Source organism: Euphorbia lathyris, chromosome 7, assembly GCF_963576675.1.
Source record: "Euphorbia lathyris chromosome 7, ddEupLath1.1, whole genome shotgun sequence".
NCBI classification, from domain to species: domain Eukaryota; kingdom Viridiplantae; phylum Streptophyta; class Magnoliopsida; order Malpighiales; family Euphorbiaceae; genus Euphorbia; species Euphorbia lathyris.
The window spans coordinates 10,878,585-10,888,345 of record NC_088916.1 but is presented as its reverse complement, the minus strand read 5'-3'; the positions used below and the strand labels follow the sequence as shown (position 1 = coordinate 10,888,345).

The 9,761-nt window shown below is 34.2% G+C and overlaps 1 long non-coding RNA gene across 1 annotated transcript; it reads left to right on the top strand.

Annotated features, from left to right (window-relative positions):
* The first annotated feature begins 5,279 nt into the window (after positions 1-5,279).
* Positions 5,280-9,001, top strand: LOC136201086 (uncharacterized). The gene is made up of 3 exons (XR_010673677.1): positions 5,280-5,447; positions 8,284-8,388; positions 8,703-9,001. It is a non-coding gene; the product is annotated as an uncharacterized lncRNA (long non-coding RNA).
* The last annotated feature ends 760 nt before the right edge of the window (positions 9,002-9,761 follow it).

The window sequence follows — 9,761 nt, the reverse complement described above, 5'->3', positions numbered from 1 at the left end:
TTCAAAATAATTATAGGGAAATAAATTGGAAGATGACTAATTCATGTTACTCTTATAATTGCATTGCTCGTTTACGCATGTAATTAAATCTTTTTTAGAGTTGTAAAGATTGAGTCCTTGACCATTCATGTTTACAAATTTGACTCTTGATCTTTAATTTTTACACATGTTGAGCACTCAATAACAATTTACTTATTCAAGCTGTTAGTGAATGGTTTAATATGTATGAAAACCATCAAATCTTCACTTAATAAACTTATTAATGTATATAGCACCAGTAGTTGTTGTATTTCTTATTCGTGCTGCTGTTTTTTTTTCATGGAAAGTGAAGTTCTTGGGATCACATCATAGTGTATCTAGTCTTTAATTCTACTCTATTTATTTTGTGAATTTTGCCAATTTCTTTGTCAATAAACACAGCAGCACCTTCAACCTCCAGGTACCTTCCAATTTCAAAAAATTTCATCACTTATATGTCTAGCGGCACCAAAAATGACATGTTAACTCATAGTCGAAGAGATTTATGTGGTCGAATGTTCAAATTTGAGAAGCCTTTTATGCAATTTTACCAAAAAGAAAAACATGATTGGTTGTGTAAGTTAGATATTGTTTAGTTTTAATACATTTATCTTCTGAGGTATGAATCAGAAATTGACTAGTGTAAATTAATGTCACTTTTATGCTGAGAAAAGCAAGCTGCAGTTTTCCTCCATAGATTATGAACTATAGGAATGTCACTTTAGTTGGGGTACGCTACAAATGAAGATGGATATGGGCAAGGCAAAACCACCCCAATAAAAGATGGTTCTCGACTGCACGAAATGCACCAACCCAAACAAACTAAACATAGTGATGTTATTAGTTGCAAATTATGAATGAGTTTCCGAATGTTATAGTATATGGTAGAAAAGGGATAAGGTATTACAATAGACTTATGGTTTTGGGGAAATATCAATTTAGTCTCCACGTATAAAATAACATCAATATAGGCTTAAGCGTTTAAAAAAGTATCAATTTAGGCCTCAATAACGGATTGGACATGTCAATCCTATTACTTCGTTAATTTCTCCCTCCACGTACAATTGATAGAACTTAACGAAGTAATATCAATGACGTGTCTAATCCCTTCTCAAGACCTAAATTGATACTTTTTTAAACATTTCATCCTTCCCAAAAACCATTATCTTATTTTGATACCTTATCCCAGTAGAAAATTATGAGTGATAAACAAACAATCATAACAACAAAAATTATGTGTCAAAGTCATGCTTTCTACTATAAAACATATTCTATGACAACAATGGGGAAAATGATGTTTTCATCTTCTGGGAACAGTTTAATCAGTCTTTTTTGGTTTAAACTCCCATTTAGGCGAATAAATGCTTTTGGAGAACATGGTTTTATCAATACTGCATCTTCATATGCTTCTAAACGTATAGGGCATTCTCCACAACCTCTTCACATATGCTTGTTGAGATCACTGGCTTCTCATTTTGCTAGCTTGTTGAGATCAAAATATTCTACCCATCAACATAAAATAATGATAAATTTCTTTAGATAAAGATGTAAAAACAAAATAATCTACTACAGTAACCTCATTATCATTCAAGGAAAATTGTTTGTAATTGTGGCCAAATACAATTCAGTCCCCATAACAACTAGCAATATATTGCAATAAACAAATTTCCTCCTTTCATAATAAAATTTAGTGTGTAAGGTTTCTTTATCCAGACAACCCTATATACAGAAACATCTAGGGAAGCATATACTGATCATTTGGAATTGGAAATTATACATAACTGTGTGAAAGCTTGTGCATATGGCTGCAACACATTCATTTTCTAAATTAAGTCAAATACCAAAATAAGTATGATAAACCCGCACGAAAACCTTCCTACCCTATCCACCTCTCCTAGACTCGACTCTCCAATCATAATTGATAAACATCATCAGTCTTCTACCCAGACTGTTTACTTTCTTTACCCAGTATCTATGCAACTAAAAGGCAACCATTTATCCCTTTTTAAATGCCAATGTGGAAAGATACTTGCTCTTCTGTGTTGCACCTTGTTTTCGAACTTGAAGGGGTTGCCAAACTTTGAAGCAATAGCAGTGCATCAGCATTATCTTCTAGTTAGTACCTAGCATTCCTTGGTTTTTGTCCAACACTGCATACAAAGATCTCAGGAGCTGAAGATTATAACAAACTCGAAGCTGTTTTCCATATGCTTTCGAACATGTGTTCATCTGATCTGTCATCCCCAATATTGCAGGTCACAAGATCTGGGGATTTTTCATCACTGATTATTGCAGAAATTATTTTCTCTGCTACAAACCCTTCAGTGATTCCCTGCGTTTCTCTGCTACAAGCCCTTTACACAACTCATAGCATATTGTGGCATCTGCTACAAAAGTTGTGCCAGAGCCAACAACTTAGACCAATGCCGTTGAAAATGTCTATGTCATCAACTCCAATAATAAGCTTTTTCCCCTCAAACTTCTTTTGTATTTCTTTGACCTTGGTAGAAGAAGATGGATGATTCAATGTAGATCCAAGCCGACCAATATGTACTGCAACAGGCAAAATTTTGATTACACTGTGCAACCAAAATATTCAAGGACAATATGACCACGTTTTGATTCATAGTGTAGATCCAACATTCGGCTGCAACACTACAAAAAATGGGGCACACCAAAATCAGGGCAGCTAGGCAGCATATAATGAAAAAGAGGCCATAAATAATGCTTACAGAAACCATGATAAAACTTTGTAAGCATTAGGAGGAAGAAATGTGGGTAAGCAGTTGAATTCTCCCTGCAGCCTCTGGGAAACTTCTATCTATTCACTTTTACTCTGGATCAACCTTCAAGGATCCCACATAAATAACATCCAAATTTTGTATGGGTTCATGACTATCATTTGATGGTCCTTCTACCACTTAAGAAGGGTAGACGAGATGCTGATTTATGAATGCAGTTTTTAAACATAAATGCGATCCCACCAATTCCATCTTGAGATATCAATGTCCAACACCGATGACATATACACAGTTGCTTCATTGTTTCCGGCCAGAAGGAGGGGTACGTCATCGCAGGAGATAGAAATCCACCCCTCAAAACGTAAGAAGTTCTTACTAAGAACCAAAAAGGGCTGCTTATGTAGGTGTATTCATATTGTGTGAGGTCTTCAGTTGGTAATTTAGTATATTTACACCTCAGCTTCATCTGTCAATCTTATCAACTTTTGATTTTTTTTTGTATTTCTGTAATTTTTAAAATCTATTTATTAAAGATAAGTTCAAGTTTAACCTAACGTATTAAAATGTAGATTTAGTCTTAACATAAAAAAATTGATGTTTTGTAAAGTCGAATGGCACGCTTCAACAATATTCAAACCAAATTTTTCAAATTTTTGGTAACGTAACACTAAGATTAATCATTCTTAAAAAATTAGGGTTAAATTTTCACTGCTTCATATGTTAGGACTAAATATGCACTCTACCGAAAATGTTAGAGTCAAATTCGATTCTTATCCCATTTATTAATTACACTAAGTCCACTTTCTATAGAACTTTTAGAACCAATTTCACCTTACTCTGAGCAACTCTAATTGTCTTATAAAAGGACTAATTTGTAATTTGTCAATAGTAGCTAACCATTAGAATGTAAAAAGCCAAAACCAAGCGAGTTGCTCAATTGGGCTAAAATTTATAAATCAGATAAGGACTAAATTTAACTCTAATGTTTCAACCGAAATACAAATTTAGACCTAACTTATGAAATAGTGTAAATTTAACCCTAACGTTTCTAAACAAGATCAATTTTATTTAGTCTATATAAACTCTATTTAGTAATATTTCATTTTTTAAAGGTAGATGAGATGGTTAAAAACATTTGCTTCTTTTTAGAAGGTCCTAGGTTGAATTCCCCCTAACCTCAATTTCTAAATTGAGGAAATTGTTTATTTATTTAAATTTTATTAATTGCAATATTTTGAACCTATTAGGTACTCCCTAAATCCAAATTTCAATTTTTTTCCTCTTAGGCCTCCTTAAATCAATTTTTTTACATGTTCAGCCCTCTCTAAATCAATTTTTTTTTACATGTTAGAATTATTAAACGAAATCTAGCTTAATTTTGAAAAATTTTACATTAATATTTAAAATTGGTTCTTGACCATTCAAATTATAACACGCATATATACAAAAAAAAAAAAATAAGCAAGTTCGATTAAGCAAAAAAAAAAAAAATATCCCGAATGCACGTGTAAAATCGGCTGCCCTAACCGAGTAATCTTGTATTCACCACTGCCCATGACATATACACAGGGTGGGTCATTGCACGGCGGACAAGACCCACCACACACTTTGTTTTCTTTGTGCAGGTGTAGTTGTATTGTGTCCCATCTTCAATTGGTAATTTGGTAGGAGTAAGAGAGTACCAACCTCAGTCTGATCTGTCAAACTTATCTATTTTTGTTTTTTGTTTTCTAATTCTTCTAATTTTAAAATGTATTTATTATTAAGGGATAAGCACCAAATTTCACCTTATTGTTTTTTATAAGTGCAAAATTGGCTCTAAGTCCAAACATGATATGGACATATCAAACATGAATTAAGTGTTGGGACATATTCACATTTTTTCATAGTTTTTACATTTTTTAAGTGTTTTCCTCATTTTTTCCATTTTTCACGTTTTTTTAACATATAAATTATAAATTTGCCAAAATAAATGGATTTGAGAAATTAGATAGAGAGGAGATTAGGGATGTAGTGGAGGTAGGTTTGTAAATTACAAAAATACATCATTAAGGATAACTATTCATTGGTTAAATTGAAGAATAACTATTGTCTAAAAAGGCAAAAATCAAATTTAAGCTCCTGAACTTTATCTGTTTTAAGGATCAAGTGTTGATCAATTATTTTTCTACATTCGCATCTCTTATTTTGTGATTTTCAGCATTAAAATCATCAAATCGTCTTTTCCCCTCCCAAAATTGACGGAAAAGTTAAATAAATGTCAAATCCATGACAAAATCAATGATCAAAGGTTAAATGTGAAAAAATAATTGATCAGACGCTTAATCATTAAAACAGTTAAAGTTGGGGCGCTTAAATATACTTTTTGCCTGAACATAAATAAAAAGATTCCAAAATTGAACCAAACTTTATTTCCCCCTTCTGCGAACCAAACTAGTGCTAAGAGTGACACGACTTCTTGAAGGTGATGTGTCACTCTGTTCTTACTCGATACCAAACCTCTTACACCTACAAATTCAAGACATTGATATCTTAAAGTTTGTATAGGTTTTGAGGGGCGGCTCTTCTTGCCCGAGAACAATGAAGAACCGATCGGTACTGATGGAAACTGATGAGATGCTATTTTTGCTGTGCTAATGATAGTCATGAACCTATACAGAACAATCTTCAACTCTGGAGCAATTCAAGGTTTTCTTTTATTCTCTTTCAGTATTAGAATTAATCTCATTTGCTATATTCTTAATTTATCACTAGGCATCAATTTGAATTAATTGATATCAACGCATAGCATAGCAAAGAGGTCATTTGACGTTTACTTCCCATGTCTTATTGCTATGATGTTGAATTTGGGACACTTGTGGATGGTTTCTATTTTTTTTGACAATTTCCTTCACTGTAAACTCTCTCCTATTGGGTTGTGTAGGTTATGTTTAGTGGGTTATGTAATAATTGGGTTGGCACGTCAGCACCAGCACGGTAAACTCAAAAGGGAACGTAGAATTTCAAACCAGCTGCATTCAGACAGGAGGCATTCCAAACATATGCCTTTATATCCATCAAAACCTTAACATATGTTCAAGATATAAAAAGCAAAAGGAACACAAACTTGGTATTGCAACTGAAAAATGAAACGTGTCATACATCATAGGCAACTAAAATATTCAATGACAATATGACCATGTTTTGATTCATAGGGACATACGGCTGCAACACAGAGAAAGTGGGGCACATAGGCAACATATAATGAAAGAGAGGCCATAAATGATGCTTACAAAAACCATGATAAAACTTTGTAAACATCAGGAGGAAGAAATATGGGAAACCAGTTGAAATCTCCCAGCAGCCTCTAGGAAACTTCTTCCTGTTCACTTGTATCTACATCAACCTTCAGCGATCCCACGTAAACAACATCCTAAATTTGATTGCACATTTGAGTATGTATTTTTATATGCAGCAACCTTAGATTGTACATAGTTCAAGTCTGACATTTATAAATCATCCGAGCCTAAGCATGATTCTAAGACAGTAGTATGATAGACATACCTGTATAAAGTATATCCACTGAGTACAATCTTCTTGAAAATCCACTCTGGCACAAGCTTTTCAAGCATCTCCATATGCTCCTCTACCTCAGCTGCAAAAGTTAATAACTTCAACAATGATATAATCAAATATTATTAATGGTTTGGAGTCATCAAAGATTTACACGTACCTTTGTAACTAATAGATTGGAAAATCAGATGAATCACAGAAACAAGACTAGGCAAGTCGATGAAACTATGCTCATGCTTTTCATTTGTTTAGCTCTTCTCTACCTACAAAAGTTAATCAATCAACTAGATTTTTTTAGGGATAATAACGTTAACGTACAGAATGGCACAAATTTAGCCCTAACATTTCTATGAAAATTACAGGCAAACTTTGCTTCAAAAGTGACAAAAAAATTAAGTAAATAAGAGGTACCTCTATCAACAAAATGAAAATAATTTGTATGGGTTCATGACTATCGGTTGATGGTCCTTCTACTACTCGGGAAGGATAGCCGAGATGCTGATTTATGAATGCAGTTTGTAACCCTAAAGGCAATCGCATCCCATCAATTCCATCTTGAGATATAAACTGCTGCTTCGTTGTTTCCTGCCAGATGGAGGGGTTGGTCTTTGCACAACCGAGAAACCCACACCTCTAAACCTTTTCTTTCTGTAGGTAAGAACCAAAATGAGTTGTTTATGTAGGTGTATTCACATTGTGTTAGGTCTTGGTAATTTGGTAGAGTAACACCTCAGCTTGATCGATCGTGAATTGGAAAAGGAAAAGAACCCAATTCCGAACCCATTTCCAAGTCCAAAAGCCAATACGAATACCCGAGGAAAGAAGGGCCACTCAAGAAGAGAGCCGTTACACCGGTCCAAAAGCTCTGATACCATGTAACAATATGAATTGCTCAGTGATTGTTATTCATGTGTAAATCAATATACATAGTATGTGATTACATTGTAGTGAAAGACCGATCCTATATTCTAGACTATAAATAAGAAATTTAGCTGTGTGTTGAGTATACAGATAAGTGCAAATAATATACTCTAATAAATATGGCCACGTTTTGATTCATAGTGTACATTCCGCTGCAACATGACAAAAAATGGGGCACACTAAAATCAGGGCAGCTAGGCATCATATAATGAAAAAGAGGCCATAAATAATGCTTACACAAACCATGATAAAACTTTGTAAGCATTAGGAGGAAGAAATGTGGGTAAGCAGTTGAATTCTCCCAGCAGCCTCTGGGAAACTTTCTATCTATTCACTTTTACTTTGGATCAACCTTCAAGGATCCCACATAAATAACATCCAAATTTTGTATGGGTTCATGACTATCATTTGATGATCCTTCTGCCACTTAAGAATGATAGACGAGATGCTGATTTATGAATGCAATTTTTAAACATAAATGCGATCCCACCGATTCCATCTTGAGATATCAATGTCCAACACGGATGACATATACACAGTTGCTTCATTGTTTCCGGCCAGAAGGAGGGGTAGGTCATGGCACGAGGGAGAAATACACCCCTCAAAACGTGTTACTGCACCTTCTTTTCCTTCTGTAGGTAAGAAGTTCTTACTAAGAACCAAAAAGGGCAGCTTATGTAGTTGTATTCAGACTAGAGATCCTCTAGAGTTGAAATCCTTTAGAGTTGGTGGAGTTGTAATCATCTCAACCATTAATTACAAAATGAACAGATGAGATTTGATTGATCAATAAATGATTAATTAAATATTAAAAATTTATCAATTAAATCTCATCCATTAATGTTAGAATTAATGGTTAAGATTACAACTCCACCAACTCTAGAGGATCCTTACACCTGTATTCATATTGTGTCAGGTCTTCAAATGGTAATTTAGTATATTTGCACCTCAGCTTGATCTGTCAATCTTATCAACTTTTGATTTTTTTTTCGTATTTCTTTAATTTTTAAAATCTGTTTATTAAAGAATGACAAGCCAGAATCGATGCAAGTTATGGTGCAGAGAGAAGTTCAGAGAGCTTTGAAAGGGAAGAATGTTGCAGATAATAGCAACAAAAACCATGAGTTTTCTGCTTTTGCAGGCATGAGCGCGGCAGGTATTACATCTGAAAACTTAAATTCTGATTTCGAATATGCATGGGTTATTGATTCAGGAGCAACAACTCACATGACATTTGCTGATCATATGATGATTCATGTAAGTAAGGCTGATGCAAATAGGAAAGTTTTTCTACCTACAGGTGATGCACATAAGGTAGTAAAACAAGGAGATATCATGTTTAGCAATGGTTTTGTATTGAAGAACGTATTGCATATACCAAAGTTTAAATACAGTTTACTTTCAGTAAGCAAATTATTGAATGATGAGGGAATTGGGATTCAATTCTATGCTAAGCACTGTGTTTTGCAGGACCAAGTCTGTAAGAGGACATTGGCAATTGGATTCCTGGAGAATGGATTGTACTACCTTACTAGAAGATCTTTTAATAAAGATGTAATAAATAGTTTCAATGTCAAGTTTGATCATTGTATTTTGAGTGTTCAAGAAGATGTTACAGATATGATGACCATTTGGTATCAAAGGTTAGGTCATTTATCTGGGAATAGGATGAAGTATGTGCAAAATATACAAAGTCAGGGGGGAAATCCGGATGTTGACTTTGTACACTGTGATGTTTGCATACGTAGCAAAATGACCAGACACCCATTCTGTAATAGTACTTCAAAATCAATAAAATTGTTTGATTTGGTTCACATGGATGTATGGGGACCGTATAAAGTAGTTTCTCTCACTGGTGATAGGTTTATATTGACTATTGTGGATGACTTCTCCAGGGCTATGTGGCTCATTTTGTTCAAAAGTAAGGATCAAGTACCTTAGTTGATTGACAACTTCATAAAAATGGTACAGACACAGTATGATACATTAATCAAATGTATCAGGTCAGATAATGGTACTGAATTTGTTGGTCAGGAAACTCAAAGTGTTTTGAAAGAATGGGGGATAGTTCATCAGAGAACCTGTATAAATAGTCCACAGCAGAATGGGAAAGCGGAAAGGAGACACATGAGTCTTACAACTGTGGCAAGGGCTTTGTTAAAACAAGCAAGTTTGCCTCAAAGGTTTTGGGGAGAAGCAATGTTGCATGCTGCAACGTTGATAAATGTTCATCCAACCAAAGTTTTAGATTGGAAATCACCTCATCAAGTTCTATATGGGAAGATGCCAGATTATAATAAATTGAAGGTATTTGGTTGTACTGCATTTGCAGCCAATACAAGTGCACAAAAGGGAAAATTTGATGATAGAGCGGTAAAGTGTGTGTATTTAGGAGAATCTCCTGGACAGAAGGGCTGGAAATTGTTCAATATCCAAACACAGAAATTATGTGTTTCAAGAGATGTACACTTTATTGAAAAGGAGTTTCATTATTCATTTAACAAATTTCCTGTTTTGACAGATACAGAA